Genomic DNA, 21876 nt, shown 5'->3' with positions numbered 1-21876 from the left:
CCTCCCACCTTATTCACCATTCCTTAACCCAATTGAGGAGTTATTTTCAGCATGGAGGTGGAAGGTGTACGATCGTCAGCCACACACACAGATGACCCTGCTGGCTGCAATGGATGCAGCATGTGAGGACATCACAGTAGACGCCTGCAGAGGATAGATAAGGCATTCCAAAAGATTCTTTCCACGTTGCATTGGAAGGGAAAATATCCGGTGTGATGTGGATGAGAATATGTGGGCCGACAGACAGGAACGTCTGGATGTGTAGAGACAGCACAACAGACAGGAACATCTGGATGTGTAGAGACAGCACAACAGACAGGAACGTCTGGATGTGTAGAGACAGCACAACAGACAGGAACGTCTGGATGTGTAGAGACAGCACAACAGACAGGAACGTCTGGATGTGTAGAGACAGCACAACAGACAGGAACGTCTGGATGTGTAGAGACAGCACAACAGACAGGAACGTCTGGATGTGTAGAGACAGCACAACAGACAGGAACGTCTGGATGTGTAGAGACAGCACAACAGACAGGAACGTCTGGATGTGTAGAGACAGCACAACAGACAGGAACGTCTGGATGTGTAGAGACAGCACAACAGTGCTGCGGGCAAAGCCTTAGGGGTGGTTTCCTGTGTTTCTTTCTAATTTAGTTTTTTTCCCTTTGTGCCCCTTGGGTTGTCCAGTCTCTTTCAATCAATAACCCACATACAGTAATATGTAAATAGTACTGTTGAAATTGATATATGCCATAGAAGTGCAGCCTTGTGCATTTTCAATACAGTAACTGTCATCCAAACTGTAGCCTAAGTTTACATCAGGTAATACTGTCAAAGTACACAGTTACATTGACAACATGCCTAAACATTTTGACGACCTTGTTCGTGAACAATGACTCAATGACTTATCATTCTGATGACACTGACATGATCATTGGTATGAATATTTACTTTTGACAGATGTACTAAGGATTTTTAGTGACTGACTCGCTTTAGAAACATATCTAATGTATATTGCAGTTTGTACAAATTGTTCTGAGAAATGCACTTATTATTTTGCACATGTTAGGGATGATGTGAAAAATGCACCAAAGCGACTGAGAAAAACTGTATAAACATTCAACAGCCATCATTCATCCATTAAGGTTAAATACACTATTCATCTGCAAGAAGTCAACTTCCTAGACAAGTTTTTGTTCAGTCATAACAATCAATCACGGAAAAGATGAGTCTACTTCAAACCAACAGACACACGCATTACTTCATAAACAGTTACCAACCTAGACATACATTTAAGGGAACAATAAAATCACAAATCATACGGTTCTACAGGATATCATCTTGCAAACCTGGATCATAAAATAAATACACTATTCAATGCACTTAGACAGATAAACATAAAAGAAACAATTCTTAAATTAAAAACAGCACATTGGCCGTCCTCCCTCCCATTCATCCAACACTCAGACCACACAAAATAATCCATCTCTCCACCCCACTACAATTCTACTCAAACCTCTCCTATTGTCTGTCCTAATCCTCATCCCACTCCTGCCCAGGACTCTAACCTTCACCATTACCCTAACCAGGGTTCTAATCCTACCCCTAACCCCATTCCTAACCTTAACCACTCTCTATTCTCCACCCTAACCATTACCCTAACCCCACTCCTAACCTTAACCTCTCCCCACTCCTAACCTTAACCATTTGACTTGTTTGGACAAAGTTTATTGGTAACTTTTGGGATTCCTTTGTATCCATTTTGAACGAGTGGAACAGGTGGCTTACTGAATTAAGTGCGATAACTAAACTGACTTATTTGGGATATAAAGTACTTTATCGAACAAAGCGACCATTTGTTATGTAGCTGGGACCCTTGCGATTGCTACAGAGGAAGATCTTCAAAGGTAAGTGATTTATTTTATCTCTATTTCTGACTTGATGGCTCTGCTGGTTTAGAAAATGTTCAATGCTTTTGTACGCGGGGCGTTGTCCTCAGATAATCGCATGGTATGCTTTCGCCATAAAGCCTTTTTGAAATCTGACAAAGCGGCTGGATTAACAAGTTAAGCTTTTATATGATGTATGACACTTGTATTTTCATGAATGTTTAACATTTTTGTATTTTGAATTTCGCACTCTGCAATTTCACAGGATGTTGTCGAGGTGGGTCGCTAGCAGCACGTCTAGCCCAAAGAGGTTTTACAGACATGTCCACTGATCTGGTCCTGCTCCACGCCTGGAATTTATGACACCAAGTCTGAGAGAAGATTCAGGTCTGGAGTCTCTGTTGAAACATCTCCAAAGGGCTGGAGTTGTACAAAAATATGACCTTAAGTTAACTGTCATGTTTGCCATAATGTTGAATCGCATTAGCTTTTTTGGTATGTTTATTGATATGTCACAGTTCCACTTGGAGCTGAACAAATGGCTCAAGGGAGGTGTGCAAGTTGCCAAATGATGAGAAATGGACTGTCATCGGTGTTAAGCAACTAGACACGGACTCAGCAAGTGGCAAACGTTTCATTAGACGAGGAGGAAGATGCAGTAAGTATATTTACTACAATCTGGATCTGAATGCGATTTAATATACCCGGTAAATGTTTTTGTTCTACATTTCAGTGGTTGGATGTATACTACCGACACGTTCAACCAGCTTTGTCAACTTTGACGTGGAAGAGGATTCTTCATTACCACAACAGGAAAAGCCTTCCAATGATCTACAAAGGTTTCATACCAAGTAAGTACACTGCTCAAAAAAATAAAGGGAACACTAAAATAACATCCTAGATCTGAATGAATGAAATATTCTTATTAAATACTTTTTTTCTTTACATAGTTGAATGTGCTGACAACAAAATCACACAAATTATCAATGGAAATCAAATTTATCAACCCATGGAGGTCTGGATTTGGAGTCACACTCAAAATTAAAGTGGAAAACCACACTACAGGCTGATCCAACTTTGATGTCATGTCCTTAAAACAAGTCAAAATGAGGCTCAGTAGTGTGTGTGGCCTCCACGTGCGTGCGTGTATGACCTCCCTACAATGCCTGGGCATGCTCCTGATGAGGTGGCGGATGGTCTCCTGAGGGATCTCCTCCCAGACCTGGACTAAAGCATCTGCCAACTCCTGGACAGTCTGTGGTGCAACATGGCGTTGGTGGATGGAGCGAGACATGATGTCCCAGATGTGCTCAATTGGATTCAGGTCTGGGGAACGGGCGGGCCAGTCCATAGCATCAATGCCTTCCTCTTGCAGGAACTGCTGACACACTCCAGCCACATGAGGTCTAGCATTGTCTTGCATTAGGAGGAACCCAGGGCCAACCGCACCAGCATATAGTCTCACAAGGGGTCTGAGGATCTCATCTTGGTACCTAATGGCAGTCAGGCTACCTCTGGCGAGCACATGGAGGGCTGTGCGGCCCCACAAAGAAATGCCACCCCACACCATGACTGACCCACCGCCAAACCGGTCATGCTGGAGGATGTTGCAGGCAGCAGAACGTTCTCCACGGCATCTCCAGACTCTGTCACGTCTGTCACGTGCTCAGTGTGAACCTGCTTTCATCTGTGAAGAGCACAGGGCGCCAGTGGCGAATTTGCCAATCTTGGTGTTCTCTGGCAAATGCCAAACGTCCTGTACGGTGTTGGGTTGTAAGCACAATCCCCACCTGTGGACGTCGGGCCCTCATACCACCCTCATGGAGTCTGTTTCTGACCGTTTGAGCAGACATGCACATTTGTGGCCTGCTGGAGGTCATTTTGCAGGGCTCTGGCAGTGCTCCTCCTTGCACAAAGGCGGAGGTAGCGGTCCTGCTGCTGGTTTGTTGCCCTCCTACGGCCTCCTCCACGTCTCCTGATGTACTGGCCTGTCTCCTGGTAGCGCCGCCATGCTTTGGACACTACGCTGACAGACACAGCAAACCTTCTTGCCACAGCTCGCATTGATGTGCCATCCTGGATGAGCTCCACTACCTGAGCCACTTGTGTGGGTTGTAGACTCCGTCTCATGCTACCACTAGAGTGAAAGCACCGCCAGCATTCAAAAGTGACCAAAACATCAGCCAGGAAGCATAGGAACTGAGAAGTGGTCTGTGGTCACCACCTGCAGAACCACTCCTTTATTGGGGGTGTCTTGCTAATTGCCTATAATTTCCACCTTTTGTCTATTCCATTTGCACAACCGCATGTGAAATTTATTGTCAATCAGTGTTGCTTCCTAAGTGGACAGTTTAATTTCACAGAAGTGTGATTGACTTGGAGTTACATTGTGTTGTTTAAGTGTTCCCTTTATTTTTTTGAGCAGTGTATATTTTTGTAGAAGTTTAACATTTTTTTTTTACATTTTTTTAAAAATCAGTTTTCCAAATAACTGTTCCTATAGAACAAGTCATTCTCCTTGCATTATGTCATTTACAAAATAGCCTCCAACACTCTACTCAGCAAACTGGATGCAGTCTATCACAGTGCCAGCCGTTTTGTCACAAGTCCCTTATACCACCCACCACTGTGACCTGTATACTCTCGTCGGCTGGCTCTCGCTACATAGTCGCCAAACCTACTGGCTCCATGTCATCTATAAGTCTTTCCTAGGTAAAGCTCTGCCTTCTCAGCTCACTGGTCACCATAGCAACGCCCACCTGTAGCACGCGCTCCAGCAGGTATATCACACTGGTTATCCCCAAAGCCAACACCTCTTTTGGCCGCCTTTCCTTCCAGTTCTCTGCTGCCAGTGACTGGAACGAATTGCAAAAATCACTGAAGCTGGAGTCTTACATCTCCCTCTCTAACTTTAAGCATCAGCTATCTGAGCAGCTTGCTGCAGCTGTACACAGCCCATCTGTAAATACCCCATCCAACTACCTCCTCATCCCCATATTGTTTTTGCTCTTTTGCACACCAGTATTTCTACTTGCACATCTATCACTCCAGTGTTAATTTGCTATTTGTCTTACCTCCTTACTCCATCTGTATATAGATTTTTCTATTGTGTTATTGACTTATCCCACGTAACTGTTTTGTCGCACTGCTTTGCTTTATCTTGGTCGCAGTTGTAAATGAACTTGTTCTCAACTGGCCTACCTGGTTAAATAAAAAAAATATGCTGTTTGGTCAGGGAGGAGGGAGGTTGAAAGACTGGGAAGAGAGAGCCTGTTTCAGGTTACCAGGTGCATGTGGTTCCTGATAGCGGGACAGTAGACGTCTTCGTGCCCGAGGCAAGGTTATGGAGGTGGCTGAGCCCCGGATGCATGCCCAGAGAGAGGGTGTTGACCGGGTAGGCAGAGTAGATGTGGAGGTCTGGATGTCTGTAGTTCCAAGGAGTAAGCTATACACGCTCAGGCCCAGGGAGAGGGCAGGCAGGGAGTGTAGCCCTAGAGGTCTGGAGTCAGGACACGCGACTCCCCTTCATTCCCTATGAAAACTGCATTTTGAAACTTTTTTCAAAATCAGATTAATGGTGGGAATCCGTTTTTGATCGCTCCAACGTCCACCAGCGACTCCTTGGGCTACAATGCCGATTTTGCCAATTGGCCTGGACCCCTTTCACTGCCGATACAGATCCTTCACGACTGGTCTACCGACGTAATTCACCCGAGGGGGTTTTCAACAGGCTTCTCCGTTACGACGTCCCCTGATACCCATCTGCTCGCCACGGCCCGCTAGCTGTCTAGAGCATATCAGACTGTTAGCTGAAGAGGTCCATCAGCCAATTTTCTTGGGCTACAATACCTATTTTGCCAATTGGCCTGGACCCTTTTACTACACGGAGCCCTGCCGATCCATCACGACTGGTCTGCCGACGTAACCGTCCGAGGAGGCTACAACAGACTCTTCCGTCGCAACGTCCCCCTAAGGCCCTTCTGCTAACCCCGGCCCGCTAGCTGTCAATCGCCGTGTCTCCGGCCCGCCTAGCTACTCACTAGACCCCATGATCACTCGGCTACACATGCCTCTCCCTAATATCAATATGCCTTGTCCATTGCTGTTTTGATTAGTGATTGTCTTATTTCACTGTAGAGCATCCAGCCCTGCTCAATATGCCTTAGCTAACCCTTTTGTTCCAACTCCCACACATGCTGTGACCTCACCTGGTTTAAAAATGGTGACTCTAGAAACAATACCTCTCATCGTCACTCAATGCCTAGGTTTACCTCCACTGTATTCACATCCTACCATACCCGTGTTTGTACATTATGCCTTGAATCTATTCTTCCGTGCCGAGAAACCTGCTCCTTTAACTCTGTTCTGGAAGCACGAGATGACCAGTTCATAGACTTCAGCCGTACCCTTATCCTACTATGGTGATGTAGAGGTTAATCCAGGCCCTGCAGTGCCTAGCTCCACTCCCATTCCCCAGGCGCTCTCATTTGATGACTTCTGGAACCGTAAAAGCCTTGGTTTCATTCATGTTAACATTAGAAGCCTCCTCGCTAAGTTAGTTTTATTCACTGCTTTAGCACACTCTGCCAAAGGGGGCAGAGTTGCAATCTACTGCAGAGATAGCCAGCAGAGTTCTGTCATACTATCCAGGTCTGTGCCCAAACAATGAGCTTACATTTTTAAATCCACCTTTCCAGAAACAAGTCTCTCACATTTGCCACTTGCTATAGACCATCTGTCCCAGCTGTGCCCTGGACATCATATGCGAATTGATTGCCCCCATCTATTGTCAGAGCTCGTACTGTTATGTGACCTAAACTGGGACAGTGTCTTGTTGGACACCACGGCCGCCCAACAATCTAAGCTAGATGACCTCAACCTCACACTAATTATCAATGAAGCTACCAGGTACAACCCCAAATCCGTAAACATGGGCATATTTATTGCCTTACCTCCCTAATCTTACCTCATTTGCACACACTGTATATAGATTTTTTCTATTGTGTTATTGACTGTCAGGTTTTGGCCAGGACTATTCAGGTTTTGGTCACTAGATGTCCCTATTGCACCTTTTTGAACCTTTTGTTTTTTCCCCTTCTAGTTATTGTTTTCACCTGTGCCTCATTTCCTTGTAGGTATTTAAACCATTAGTGTCCCTCAGTTCTTTGCTGTGTGTTTGTATGTTAGCACCCAGCCCCAGCCATGCTGTGAACATATATTTCTCTTGTTGGATTTTCCAGAGGTTCTCTGGTTTTGTTCTTGTTTATTTTTGATTAGTCTTTTGAGGTTTGTTTTTTCCCTGCTGTTCTTACCACTGTGGATTTTCTTTGTATTTTGGAGGATTTTACTTTTGACAATGTGGATTTATATTTTTGCCTGAAGATATTTTACCTTGATTAAACCACCGTTTCTAGTACTGCTGTGTCTGCCTCATCTTCTGGGTTCTGTCGACTATTAGTGACTGTTTCTCACACCGGGTCCTGACAGTTTGTTTATCCCACATGTAACTGTTGTTTGTCGCACTGCTTTGCTTTATCTTGTCGCAGTTGTACATGATTACTTGTTCTCAACTGGATTACCTGGTTAAATAAAAATAAAAGGGTTTCCCCCGTAGTGGAATATGTGTGTGTAGGATGACTGACAGTGAAGGTGAACAGGTGGTCACCTCAGAGGAATGGATGAGACTGAGGCAGGAAGACCTTCATGGTTAACTTCTGGCTTTTTGCTCTAATTTAAAAAAAAATTAAGTCCAGTATTCATCGGTCATGTGAGAGAAATAAACTGGAGGGAGGGTCTGCCTGGCACCAGCAGACAGGCATCATGGAATGGAATGTTGTCTTATCACCAAACCGTCACCAAACCATCGTAAATCATCAATCAGCATTAAACTCCTTTCAGAAAAACAGTGTGAATGTACTAATGCTGGAACACATTCCGATATAAAAGTAATGTCACATATACTCCCTCTGGCCTCTAGGTCACCAGACTGCTGATTATTACGCACACTTGTCACCATCGCCACACGCACCAGCACTTATTGACACTCGCCTGGACTCCACCTCCTTGATTACCTGCCCTATTTATGTCACTCCCTTTGGTTCCTTCCGCAGGTGTTATTTTTTCCGTTTCATGTTGGTGTGCTGTTCGTTTTTTTTTTTTTTTTATTAAATCTATTCACTCCCTGAACTTGCTTACTGACTCAGTATACATCGTTACAGAATAACGCCTCAAAAAGGAAGCATCAGGGAGTGTTTGTTGTAGGTGAAGTCGTGTCTGGGTTCTGCTGCCGGAGCAACCGAGGATGCCTCAGCCGGCTCTTCAGGCTTTCATGGTGTCATTACTCGGTTGGCGGGTCAAGTGTCTGTTGCCGAGTCTACAGAGGATGCCTCAGCTAGCTCATCAGGCTTCCATGCCTCAGCTAGCGTATCAGGTTTTCAAGACTCGGTAGGCTCTGCAGGTTCCTGTACCTCTACGGAGGCTACCGGGCTGATCCTTGGGAACATCCCTCTGGTCGGCGACCTGCGGCAGGAGCCGCGCGCGCGGGGGGGGAACTGGGTAACTGTATACTCCCCCTCTGGCCTCTAAGTCACCAGACTGCTGATTATGCCTGTCACCATCATTCTTGAACTGCTATACATGCACCATCTATTGAAAAGGAGGTACAAGTTGGCTATTTCAACCAAGATCAAACTCTGTTGAGGGTGCAGCCCTGATTGGATTCAGAGTGCTTCCAGAGCTCTTTGTCGTGCTCTTTTTGTTATAGTCTGGCTGCACGTTTTCCTTCTTTGGCTCGGGCTCAAATTTGTGTTGTTCCAACTTTGCGTTTAGTTCTAACTTCCTTAGTTGCACATCTACAGGATGTACTCTGCCACCCGTAGGACCCATTTCAGCACCCTCCCTCTCAGGAAGGATTTCCTCCACCGATGCCACTCTGACTACTGCTTTTGGATCGCCAGATGCCACGTTGTCATAATGCTTCGCATTGACGAGCAGATTCACTTTTGTATATTTATCTAGTATATTCCATGTAGGGTTTTCCACAAATGCTTCCTACTTAAAGTCTATGGTTTTATTAGCCTGATTCCACCAATCAAGTTTGATGTCAGTGACAAACTCTACCTAAGTGTATTTTGAACACTCATATCTGGGCACATCAAAGCTTCAGAGTAGGTGACTAGAGGGACTACCATACTCATGGGAAACTAAATCCTGGGCAAGCCCCCATTTTGTTAGATTCCCACAAGACTAACTCAAAATGTTGCTCACAACAAAGAAAATCACTGACAACCAAATATAACAGAAAGTGGTTCTGAACAGCACCTACGTGGGTGCCCATTGAAAGTTGGCAAAGCCACTTGTAAGGCAAACTAAAAGAAAAACCCATAACTACTTAGGATAGGGAGTAAAAATAACATGGAGCAAAACAGGGGAAACAAAAACTCAGACTTCTTTCAACCTTACATAGGCTGAGCTTGAATTCACACCTCAACTGATGTGAAGTGTAGCTCTCCCCAACATCTCTCAAGCTCCACTGGAGCACTGGACCAGCCACTCCTAAATAGCACCTGGGCCAACAGGTGAAACACTTTCCCACTAACGAGATGGAAACCAGCACAGGTGTAATGCATAATGACTGACGAGGTGACACCAATCTGTGCACCTTACGTGCTAAAATGCTATACGTGCTAAAAGTCCAACCTCAAAACATAAAAGGAAAAACAAAAGCCTGTAACAGTTGTACCCTCTTGTCTCTCCCCCCAGTGTAGGAACTTTTTTGGAACTGACATCCTAGTGAATACTTTAATGATTGATTGTGGGCTTGGAGCACCTTGTGCAATCTTCTCCCTGACCTCTCCCGCTCAGTCCTATTTAGTGTAGTCTGTCACGTGGGGGTAGTCCTACCACGATTTTGGTGACCTTATTTGACCTTTTCTACCATTTTTTGAGACATGGTTTGATCCCACCCAGGGGCACATGGGTATTTACAATACTTGTTACACTGTACTCAAAACTAGAGTCCTGTTATTAAAGTATACTCTGTTTATTAAAATAAACATGACAGTTTTAGTCCCTCAGACATTGGTACACTGTACTTAAAACAGCAACAATTCCATTACAACTTGTGATGGTTTTAATATAGTTTAATCAGTTTATTGCTTTTTTTTGTCTTAAATTCTTTATTAGAATAACTTTTATTACCTCAGAGCAAATTGTTTTACAGGAGAGGAGGGGACCCACTGTGATTAACCTCACTAGGGTATGTGGGACGGTAGAGTCCCACCTCGTCAACAGCCAGTGAAACTGCAGGGCGCCAAATTCAATACAACAGAAATCCCATAATTAAAATTCCTCAAACATACAAGTATTTTACACCATTTTTAAAGATACACTTGTTGTAAATCCAGCCACAGTGTCCGATTTCAAAAAGGTTTTACGACGAAAGCACACCAAACGATTGTTAGGTATGAGTCAAGTCACAGCAAAAGAGCCATTTTTCCAGCCAAAGAGAGGAGTAACAAAAAGCAGAAATAGAGATAAAATTAATCACTAACCTTTGATGATCTTCATCAGATGACACTCATAGGACATCATGTTACACAATACATTTATGTTTTGTTCGATAATGTGCATATTTATATCCACAAATCTCGGTTTACATTGGCGCGTTATGTTCAGAAATGCCTCCAAAATATCCGGTGTTATTACAGAGAGCCATGTCAAATAACAGAAATACTCATCATAAACTTTGATGAAAGATACATGTTTTACATATAATTAAAGATACACTGGTTCTTAATGCAACCGCTGTGTCAGATTTTTTTTTAACTTTATGAAAAAGCATACCATGTAATAATCTGAGACGGCGCTCAGATAGTAACAACATTTCTCCGCCATGTTGGAGTCAACAGAAATACTAAATTACATCATAAATATTCCCTTACCTTTGATTATCTTCATCAGAATGCAATGCCAGGAATCCTAGTTCCACAATAAATCGTTGTTTTGTTCGATAATGTCCATTACTTATGTCCAATTAGCTAATTTTTCTCGCATGTGTAGTACACGTGTCCAAACGCTCGCGCAGATGCAGAGAAATGTCGGACGAAAACTTCAAAAATATATATTCCAGGTCGAATAAACTGGTCAAATTTAGTAGAAAATCAATCTACAGGATGTTGTTGTCATTTATATCCAATAAGGTTCCAACCGGAGAATTCTTTTCAGTCTCTATAAGTAATGGAACGCAAGACGATATAATGAGGAAAGCGCGCGACCAAGAACTGGCAATCTGCCAGACCACTGAGTCATTCCCCTCCCATCCGGTCCCACAACACAGCATAGGCTTCATTCCATGTTCTACTGACTGTTGACATCTAGTGGAAGGCGTATGAAGTGCAAACAGATCCATATATTACAGGGAATTGAATAGGCGATGACTTTAACCTGTTATGGCTGCAAGGGAAAGTATTGAGTAGCCAGATAAAAGATGCCCATTTCAAACGGCCTCGTACTCAATTCTTGCTCGTACAATATGCATATTATTATTACTATTGGATAGAAAACACTCTCTAGTTTCTAAAACCGTTTGAATTATTTCTCTGAGTGAAACAGAACTCATTATGCAGCACTTTTCCTGACCAGGAAGTGGAATGTCAGAAATATATGCTCTGTTCAACTTCCTGCCTATACATGGTCATGATATGTAAGAGTCTACGTACAATTCATACGCCTTCCTCTGGGTGTCAAGAGGCTGTGAGAGAATAAATTTTGTGTTTATCTTGGTCTGAGGTGGAATAAAAGCTATTTCTTTGACGTGACCGTCCACTTCCTGTTTCTGGAGTGCGCGAAAGAGGACATGGATATGCCTTCTGTTTAGCTGTCGTTATGAACGACTAACATCTCCGTCTTAGATTTTATTTGATACATGTGACCATATCATAGTAACGTATGTTTTTTCAATATAGTTTAATCAGATTATTGAATTTTTTTCGGGAGTTTTGCCGTGTTCCGTTCTCTGACTTTGTTTACGTTGGAGAGATCCGTACCACTTGGCAAGTGCCCATGCTAAATGAAGAGGGATATTTGCCGTTCCAGATCAAAACAACGACTCTTCTGGACAAAGGACACCTTGTCCAACATTCTGACGGAAGATCACCAAAAGTAAGAAACATTTTATGATGCTATTTCTAATATCTGTCGTGCATGTGAACTGGTCGTGGGCGCCCAAGTGTTTCTGGCTATTGTGGCTACGCTAATATAGCGCTACATTTTGTTTTCACTGTAAAACATTTAATAAATCGGAAATATTGTCTGGAATCACAAGATGCCTGTCTTTCAATTGCTGTACACTATGTATTTTTCAGAAATGTTTTATGATGAGTAATTAGGTATTTGACGTTGGTGTCTGTAAATATTATGGCTGCTTTCGGTGCAATTTCTGATTGTAGCTGAAATGTAAACTATGATTTATACCTGAAATATGCAAATTTTTCGAACAAAACATATGCTATACAATAAATATGTTATCAGACTGTCATCTGATGAAGTTGTTTCTTGGTTAGTGGCTATTTATATCTTTATTTGGTCGAATTTGTGATAGCTACTGATGGAGTAATAAACTGATGGAGTAAGAATAGTGGTGTCTTTTTCTAACGTGGTTAGCTAATAGATTTACATATTGTGTCTTCCATGTAAAACATTTTAAAAATCGGACATGTTGGCTTGATTCACAAGATGTGTACCTTTCATCTGGTGTCTTGGACTTGTTAATGTGTGAAAGTTAAATATAAAAAAAAAATATCTTTTGAATTTCGCGCCCTGCACTTGAGCTGGATGTTGTCATAAGTGTACCGGTGTCAGGCTGCAGCCCAAACAGGTTAACAACGACCACTCTCAGATTTTTTAATTCCTGTTTGGATTTTTTCTCAGGTTTTTGCCTGCCATATGAGTTCTGTTATACTCACAGACATCATTCAAACAGTTTTAGAAACTTCAGAGTGTTTTCTATCCAATAGTAATAATAATATGCATATATTAGTATGTGGGACAGAGTAGGAGGCAGTTAACTATGGGCACGAAATTCATCCTAAAGTGAAAATGCTGCCCCCTATACCAAAGAAGTTAAAGGATTCACAAGCAGTATGATTGTAACAGGTGTGGCACCAGGTACCAGACCAGGAAGTGTCCTGCCTTTGGGAAATGTTGCTACAAGTGCATGGGAAAAAATCATTTTGGAAAAATGTGTTTTGCAAAGGACAAGTAAGTATGGGAAACAAAATGTTCACACCATTGAAATGGAGGAGAATGAACAAGGTGATTTGTTTGTGGGCACTGTGGGTTGCATGGACGACGGGCAAGAACCATCACAGGTTCATACTGTAGCTAGTGACCACTGGGTTGTACCACTAGTGGTCAATGGTACAATGTTGACCTTAAAGCTGGATACAGGAGCTAAAGCCAACCTAATAAATATGAGGGATTTTGATGAGTTAAAGCACAAACCAGTCATTATGCAAAAGGCTGTGCCTCTCAAAGAGTACAATGGCCAAGCAATTGAGACTAAAGGTTTGTGTCGGCTAACAGTAAAGGGGAAAACAAGAAGCCACACACTTATGTTTGATAAGATGGCGCCGTAGAAGAAGGCTGACGTTTTACGTGTCCACAACCAATTGCGTTTTTTTGTTTGTTTCTTTGCGTTGTTTGTAACTTCTTTTTTCACTTATTTTGTACATAATGTCTCTTATGACCAAAAATAACTTTTGTACAGCGATTACTCACCACGGACTGGCAGAATCCTTTTTTCCTTTAACGAGTCTGACGAGCCCGACATGAATGATGTACTGCTTTCCCGGGAACAGGCCCAGATCCCTGTGATTTGCGTGAAAAGAAGGCGGAGAAAAAAGGGGTCAAAGGGAGGGGGGGCTGCCTTCTGAGAATTCGTAGGCGATCGAATAAACCCCCACTTCCTTCCATTCTGCTAGCAAACGTGCAATCTTTGGAAAATAAAATCGATGACCTACGCGGAAGATTAAACTACCAACGGGACATTAAAAACTGTAACATCTTATGCTTCACGGAGTCGTGGCTGAACGACGACACTATCAACATACAGCTGGCTGGTTATACGCTGCACCGGCAGGATAGAACAGCGGCATCTGGTAAGACAAGGGGCGGCGGAAAAAGTATTTCTGTAAATAACAGATGGTGCACGATATCTAAGGAAGTCTCGAGCTATTGCTCGCCTGAGGTCGAGTATTTCATGATAAGCTGTAGACCACACTATCTACCAATAGAGTTTTCATCTGTATTTTTCGTAGTTGTTTACATACCACCACAGACTGAGGCTGGCACTAAGACAGCATTGAATGAGCTGTATACCGCCATAAGCAAACAAGATAACGCTCACCCAGAGGAGATGCTTCTAGTAGCCGGGGACTTTATTGCAGGGACACTTAAATCCGTTTTACTAAATTTCCATCAGCATGAGGGGAAAAAAACTCTGGACCACCTGAACTCCACACACAGAGGAGTGTGTACAAGGCTCTCCCTTGCCCTCCATTTGGCCAATCTGACCATAGTTCTATCCTCCTGATTCCTGCTTGCAAGCTAAAATTAAAGCATGAAGCACCGGTGACTCGATCAATAAAAAAGTGGTCAGAGGAAGCAGATGCTAAGCTACAGGACTATTTTGCTAGCACAGACTCCTCCAGTTGAATTGAGGAGTACACCACATCACATGGGGCAGCAGGTAGCCTAGTGATTAGAGCGTTGGACTAATCCCCAAGCTGTTGTTCTGCCCCTGAACAAGCCACTGTTCTTAGGCCGTCATTGTAAATAAGAATTTGTTCTTAACCTGTTTGGGCTGCAGGGGCAGTATTGAGTAGCCAGATAAAAGGTGCCCATTTCAAACGGCCTCGTACTCAATTCTTGCTAGTACAATATGCATATTATTATTACTATTGGATAGAAAACACTCTCTAGTTTCTAAAACCGTTTGAATTATATCTGTGAGTCAAACAGAACTCATTTGGCACAAACTTCCTGACCAGGAAGTGGAAAGTCTGAAATCGATGCTCTGTTCTACTTCCTGCCTATAAATGGGCATGATACGTATGAGTATACATGCACGTCATACACCTTCCCCTGGATGTCAAGAGGCGGTGAGAGAAGAAATTTAGTGTTTATCTTGGTCTGAAGTGGAATACAAGCTCTTTGTATGACGTGTCCCCCATTTCCGGTTTTCTGGAGAGCGCGAGGTGGTTCCTGGATTTGCCTTCTGTTTAGCTGCCGTTATAGGCGACTACTATCTCCGGCTTTGATTTTATTTGATACATGTGACCATATCATCGTAAAGTATGTTTTTTCAATATAGTTTAATCAGATTATTGAAATTTTTTCGGGAGTTTTGCCGTGTTCCGTTCTCTGACTTTGTTAACGATGGAGCGATTCGTGCCACTTGGCTAGTGCGCTTGCTAAATCGAGAGGGAAAGTGGCCGTTCTAAATCCAAACAACGACTGTTCTGGACAAAGGACCCCTTGTCCAACATTCTGATGAAAGATCAGCAAAAGTAAGAAACATTTTGTGATGCTATTTCATATATCTGTCGTGCATGTGAACTAGTCGTCGGCGCCCAACGTTTGGGTACTCTAGCTATACCGAAGCTGGATGTCGTAATGAAGTTATTTTTTAGAATTCTAACACTGCGATTTCATTAAGAACTAATGGATCTATCATTTCCTATACAACATGTATTTTTTAGTTATGTTTATGAATAGCTATTTGGTCAGAATATGTGTGTCATAAAAAGTGTCAGAAAAATATCCGAACGTTGTGGGAAATAGTAGCTACGTTAGCAGAATGTATAACCACTGATTTCAGCTCTAAATATGCACATTTTCGAACAAAACATAAGTGTATGTATAACCTGATGTTATAGGACTGTCATCTGATGAAGAATATCAAGGTTAGTCAAAAATTATATATCTTTTGCTTGTTTGTTACGATCGCTAACCTTTTGCTACTGGGAAATGGCATGTGTTTCTGGCTATTGTGGTAAGCTAATATAACGCTATATTGTGTTTTTGCTGTAAAACACTTAATAAATCGGAAATATTGGCTGGAATCACAAGATGCCTGTTTTTCATTTGCTGTACACTATGTATTTTTCAGAAATGTTTTATGATGAGTAATTAGGTATTTGACGTTGGTGTCTGTAATTATTATGGCTGCTTTCGGTGCAATTTCTGATTGTAGCTGCAATGTAAACTAGGATTTATACCTGAAATATGCACATTTTTCGAACAAAACATAGATTTATTGAATAACATGTTATAAGACTGTCATCTGATGAAGTTGTTTGTTGGTTAGTTTGGTTGGTTCTTGGTTAGTTAGGTTGGCTTTGTGCATGCTACCTGTGCTGTGAAAAATGTCTGTCCTTTTTTGTATTTGGTGGTGAGCTAACATAAATATACGTGCTGTTTTCGCTGTAAAACATTTTAAAAATCGGACATGTTGGCTGGATTCACAAGATGTGTACCTTTCATTTGCTGTATTGGACTTGTTAATGTGTGAAAGTTAAATATTTAAAAAAAATATCTTTTGAATTTCGCGCCCTGCACTTGAAGTGGCTGTTGTCATAAGTGTTTGCTTGCAGTAAGTTTAAGATGTTTGCAGAGCATTTTGAGTTCAGACATATAGTTCAGACATATAACCTCTAGTCTGCTAAAAGGTGTGCAAATTGTGAAGAGAAAAAAAGGCGAGAAAAAAAGGCGGCACACAGTGGAACTGATACTTGGTTTTATTGTCTTACAGAGCAGCTCCCTTGGAATTTGGCTGCAGAAATCTTAAAGGACGCAAGTTGCGTTCCAGGTTGCCTAGTTTCTGCCTGAATGACTGCCCATTAGTTGTGAAGGACAGGGCCCTACAGCTGAAGGCAAGACAAAAACTCTACTATGACAAAACTGCTAGGGTGTTGTTACCGTTGGCAGCTCAGGATGTGATTCGAATTCGGGGTCTGGATTAATGGGAAGGCTATTGTATTGGAGGAGGTTGAGCCTCGGTGATATACAGTCAAGACAGAAGATGGGACTGTGTATCAGCGCAATGGGGTTGGCAGGTAGCCTAGTGGTTAGAGCATTGGACTTGTAACCGCATGGTTGCAAGATCAAATCCCTGAGCTGACGGGGTAAAAATCTGTTGTTATACCCCTGAGCAAGCTAGTTAACCCATTTTTTGTTCCTAGGCCATCATTGAAAATAAGAATTTGTTCTTAACTGACTTGCCTAGTTAAATAAAGGTAAAATAAATTAAAAAACAGACACAACCTTTTGAGAACACAGGAGACGTTTGAGGACTCAGGACACCGGCACTGGACACACAAGGAGGAAAAACGAGAACAAGTGGGCATGTGACAGAAGGTACTAGGAGTATGACAGAAGCTTGGGACACAGTGCCTCAGACCCTGTGCAGGTCTGAGAGGGCCAGTAGGCCTCCAGAAAGATTGAATATTCAGTGGTGATGTTTAATGGACCAAAGATTGACTCATTGAGTTGTTGGGGCTTGTTTCAGTATGTTCATGATTGACCATTTGAAAACAGAGATTAATTGATATTTGTGAATTTACATTGCTTGTTGATGAAATGTGCACCTTTTGTATAAAAAATTATATATATATATAAAGAAAGATGTATTGATGGGGTTCTGAGTGATGGTTTACGGCACCTGTGGTATATGTAATGGCGGAATAACATTAAAACTTGTTAACTATGATCGATGGTGTTGGTTGTTCTTGTTCGCTGTAACTAACAAAGTACCCACTGTGATTAACTCGTTTACAGGAGAAGAGGGGACCCACTGTGATTAACTCGTTTACAGGAGAAGAGGGGACCCACTGTGATTAACTCGTTTTACAGGAGAAGAGGGGACCCACTGTGATTAACTCGTTTTACAGGAGAAGAGGGGACCCGCTGTGATTAACTCGTTTTACAGGAGAAGAGGAGACCCACTGTGATTAACTCGTTTTACAGGAGAAGAGGGGACCCACTGTGATTAACTCGTTTTACAGGAGAGGAGGGGACCCACTGTGATTAACTAGTTTTACAGGAGAAGAGGGGACCCGCTGTGATTAACTAGTTTTACAGGAGAAGAGGGGACCCACTGTGATTAACTAGTTTTACAGGAGAGGAGGGGACCCACTGTGATTAACTAGTTTTACAGGAGAAGAGGGGACCCACTGTGATTAACTAGTTTTACAGGAGAAGAGGGGACCCACTGTGATTAACTCGTTTTACAGGAGAAGAGGGGACCCACTGTGATTAACTCGTTTTACAGGGGAAGAGGGGACCCGCTGTGATTAACTGAGTGCCTCTTCAATGCAAGGCATCTATATCATGTGAGATGTAAAGTCAATCAAATCTACATCTGATGATAACAACATAAAATATACTTTTTTTAACACCTATTTATTAATTTCTTATGCAACAAACCTAGATAGTTGTTTTATGTCTGTTTATTGTAAACAGTTTGATAGGTGAATGTAAATACATTGCTTTTTATTTTAGTAAAATGGCAGTTACTTAACAAGAGGCACATCTCAACAGGTGGTCCATGTAAGTCATGACATAGCACAGTTGGGGCTTTCCTCTTTTGTTATTTATTGTTCCTCAAACAAGGTGACGTCACAGATTCCCATCAGACCAACACCTTGAATGCCTAAAAAGTTGTCTAACAAAACACATAAGTAAAAGATCAGACATTGCTAGAGGACTTCTTGCAGTTGGAAGACATTGCCTTTGCCATTGTAATGCATATAAAGACAATACAAAAAGAGAAGATTGCTTTATGTTTGAGGTTTAATGAAATCAAAGACATATTTTTGAGCGTTAGATCACAATTTAAATGCATGTACAGTTGAAGTCGGAAGTTTACATACACTTATGTTGGAGTCATTAATTCAACCACTCCACACATTTCTTGTTAAACAAACTATAGTTTTGGCAAGTCATTAGGACATCTACTTTGTGCATGACACAAGTACATTTTCCAACAGTTGTTTACAGACAGATGATTTCACTTTTCACAATTCCAGTGGGTCAGAAGTTTACATACACTAAGTTGACTGTGCCTTTAAACATCTTGGAAAATTCCAGAAAATTATGTAATGGCTTTAGAAGCCTCTGATAGGCTAATTGACATAATTTGAGTCAATTGGAGGTGTACCTGTGGATGTATTTCAAGCCCTACCTTCAAACTCAGTGTCTCTTTGCTTGACATCATGGGGAAATCAAAAGAAATCACCCTAGACCTCAGAAAAAAATGGTATATCTCCACAAGTCTGGTTCATCTTTGGGTGCAATTTCCAAACGCCTGAAGGTACCACGTTCATCTGTACAAACAATAGTACACAAGTATAAACACCATGGACCACGCAGCCGTCATACCGCTCAGGAAGGAGACGCATTCTGTCGCCTAGAGATGAATGTACTTTGGTACAAAAAAGTGCAAATCAATCCCAGAACAACAGCAAATGACCTTGTGAATATGCTGGAGGAAACAGGTACAAAGTATCTATATCCACAGTAAAACGAGTCCTATATCGACATAACCTGAAAGGCCGCTCAGCAAGGAAGAGGCCACTGCTTCAAAACCGCCATAAAAAAGCCAGACTGTGGTTTGCAACTGCAAATGGGGACAAAGATCGTACTTTTTGGAGAAATGTCCTCTGTTCTGATGAAACAAAAATTGAACTGTTTGGCCATAATGACCATCGTTATGTTTGGAGAAAAAAGGGGAGGCTTGCAAGCCAAAGGGCACCATCCCAACCGTGAAGCACGGGGGTGGCAGCATCATGTGGTGGGGGTGCTTTGCTGCAGGAGGGACGGGTGCACTTCACAAAATAGATAGCATCATGAGGGAGGAAAATGATGTGGATATATTGAAGTTGTGGCAAAATGGCTTAAGGACAACAAAGTCAAGGTGTTGGAGTGGCCATCACAAAGCCCTGATCTCAATCCTATAGAAAATTTGTGGGTAGAACTGAAAAAGCGTGTGCGAGCAAGGAGGCCTACAAACCTGACTCAATTACACCAGCTCTGTCAGGAGGAATGGGCCAAAATTCACCCAACTTATTGTGGGAAGCTTGTGGAAGGCTCCCCGAAACGTTTGACCCAAGTTAAACAATTTAAAGGCAATGCTACCAAATACTAATTGAGTGTATGTACACGTCTGACCCACTGGGAATGTGATGAAAGAAATAAAAGCTGAAATAAAGAATTCTCTCTACAATTACTCTAACTGATTTATGACAGGGGATTTTTATTAGGATTAAATGTCAGGAATTGTGAAAAACTGAGTGTAAATGTATTTGGCTAAGGTGTATGTAATCTTCCGACTTCAACTGTATCTTATTCATAAAGACAACATCAAAGCAATTCAGAGAAGATTACTCTGAGGTTTACTTTAATGAAGTCGAAGCCATATTTGTGATAGTGTTGTAGCCCAATCATTTGTACAACAAACTTATTCACACACTAACTATAGAAATTGGTTTATAATACAAGACATATTTACCGCGATTAGAATAAACTGTTGATCTTTGTGCAACATTTACACAAAATAGCAATGCAATAAAAAAAAAAAAATTATGATCTAGTCCTAGGTCATTAAGTAATTCTACAGGTGAATGCCTAAATGCATGACAAAGCAAAAATCTATTTCCCAGATGATCACTGTTTTGGATTTCTTCAACTTCAGGTGAGACGCATATCATTCTCCTTCGCAGCGTGGAAGAACAGTGGAAGCCAGAAGCTTTTCTGCAATAAAATAAAGAATTATCACTTCTCCTCATTATGTAACCATTTCAGTGAATGACTTCAGAGCTAAAGAAAGTTGATTTGATGTTAAGTTATATGAAGTTAATATAAGACATTACATGAATGATATGATGTTATATAAAGTTGATATGACATTATATGAAATTGATATGATATGACATTATATGAAGATAATATGGTATGAACTTATATATGAAGGTAGTATGATGGAGTTATACGTAGTTAATACGATATGAAGGTATATGGAGGTAATGTTATAGGAAGTTTCATGAAGGAAATTAAGTTTTCTGAAGTTAAAATGTTACATGAAGCTATTATGATAAAGTTATATGAAGTTGATATGATATGAAGTCATATGAAGCTATTATGATAAAGTTATATGAAGTTGATATGATATGAAGTCATATGAAGTTATTATGATAAAGTTAAATGAAGTTGATTTGATATGAAGCTATTATGATAAAGTTATATGAAGTTGATTTGATATGAAGCTATTATGATAAAGTTAAATGAAGTTGATTTGATATGAAGCTAGTATGATATGATACAGTGCCTTCGGAAAGTATTCAGACCCCTTGACTTTTTCCACATGTTGTTACGTTACAGCCTTATTCTAAAATGGATTAAATAAAACATTTTCCTAAGCAATCTACACACGATACCCCATAATGACAAAGCAAAAACTGGTTTATAGAAATGTTGGCAAATTCATTACAAATAAAAAACAGAAATACCTTATTTACATAAGTATTCAGACCTTTTGCTAAGACTCAGAATTGAGCTCAGGTGCATCCTGATTCCATTGATCATCCTTGAGATGTTTCTACAACTTGATTGGAGTCCACCTGTGGTAAATTCAATTGATTGGACATGATTTGGAAAGGCACACACCTGTCTATATAAAGGTCTCACAATGACAGTGCTTGTCGGAGCAAAAACCAAGCCATGAGGTTGAAGGAACTGTCCGTAAAAGGTTCGAGACAGGATTGTGTCGAGGCACAGATCTGGTGAAGGGTACAAAAAAATGCAGCATTGAAGGTCCCCAAGAACACAGTGGCCTACCTAATTGGAAGAAGTTTGGACTCGCCAAGGCTCTTCATAGAGCTGAGCAATCGAGGGAGGAGGGCCTTGGTCATGGAGATGACCAAGAACCCGA

The sequence above is a fragment of the Salvelinus namaycush genome, unplaced genomic scaffold (assembly GCF_016432855.1).
Source record: "Salvelinus namaycush isolate Seneca unplaced genomic scaffold, SaNama_1.0 Scaffold158, whole genome shotgun sequence".
NCBI lineage: Eukaryota > Metazoa > Chordata > Actinopteri > Salmoniformes > Salmonidae > Salvelinus > Salvelinus namaycush.
This window is presented reverse-complemented; position numbering follows the sequence as displayed.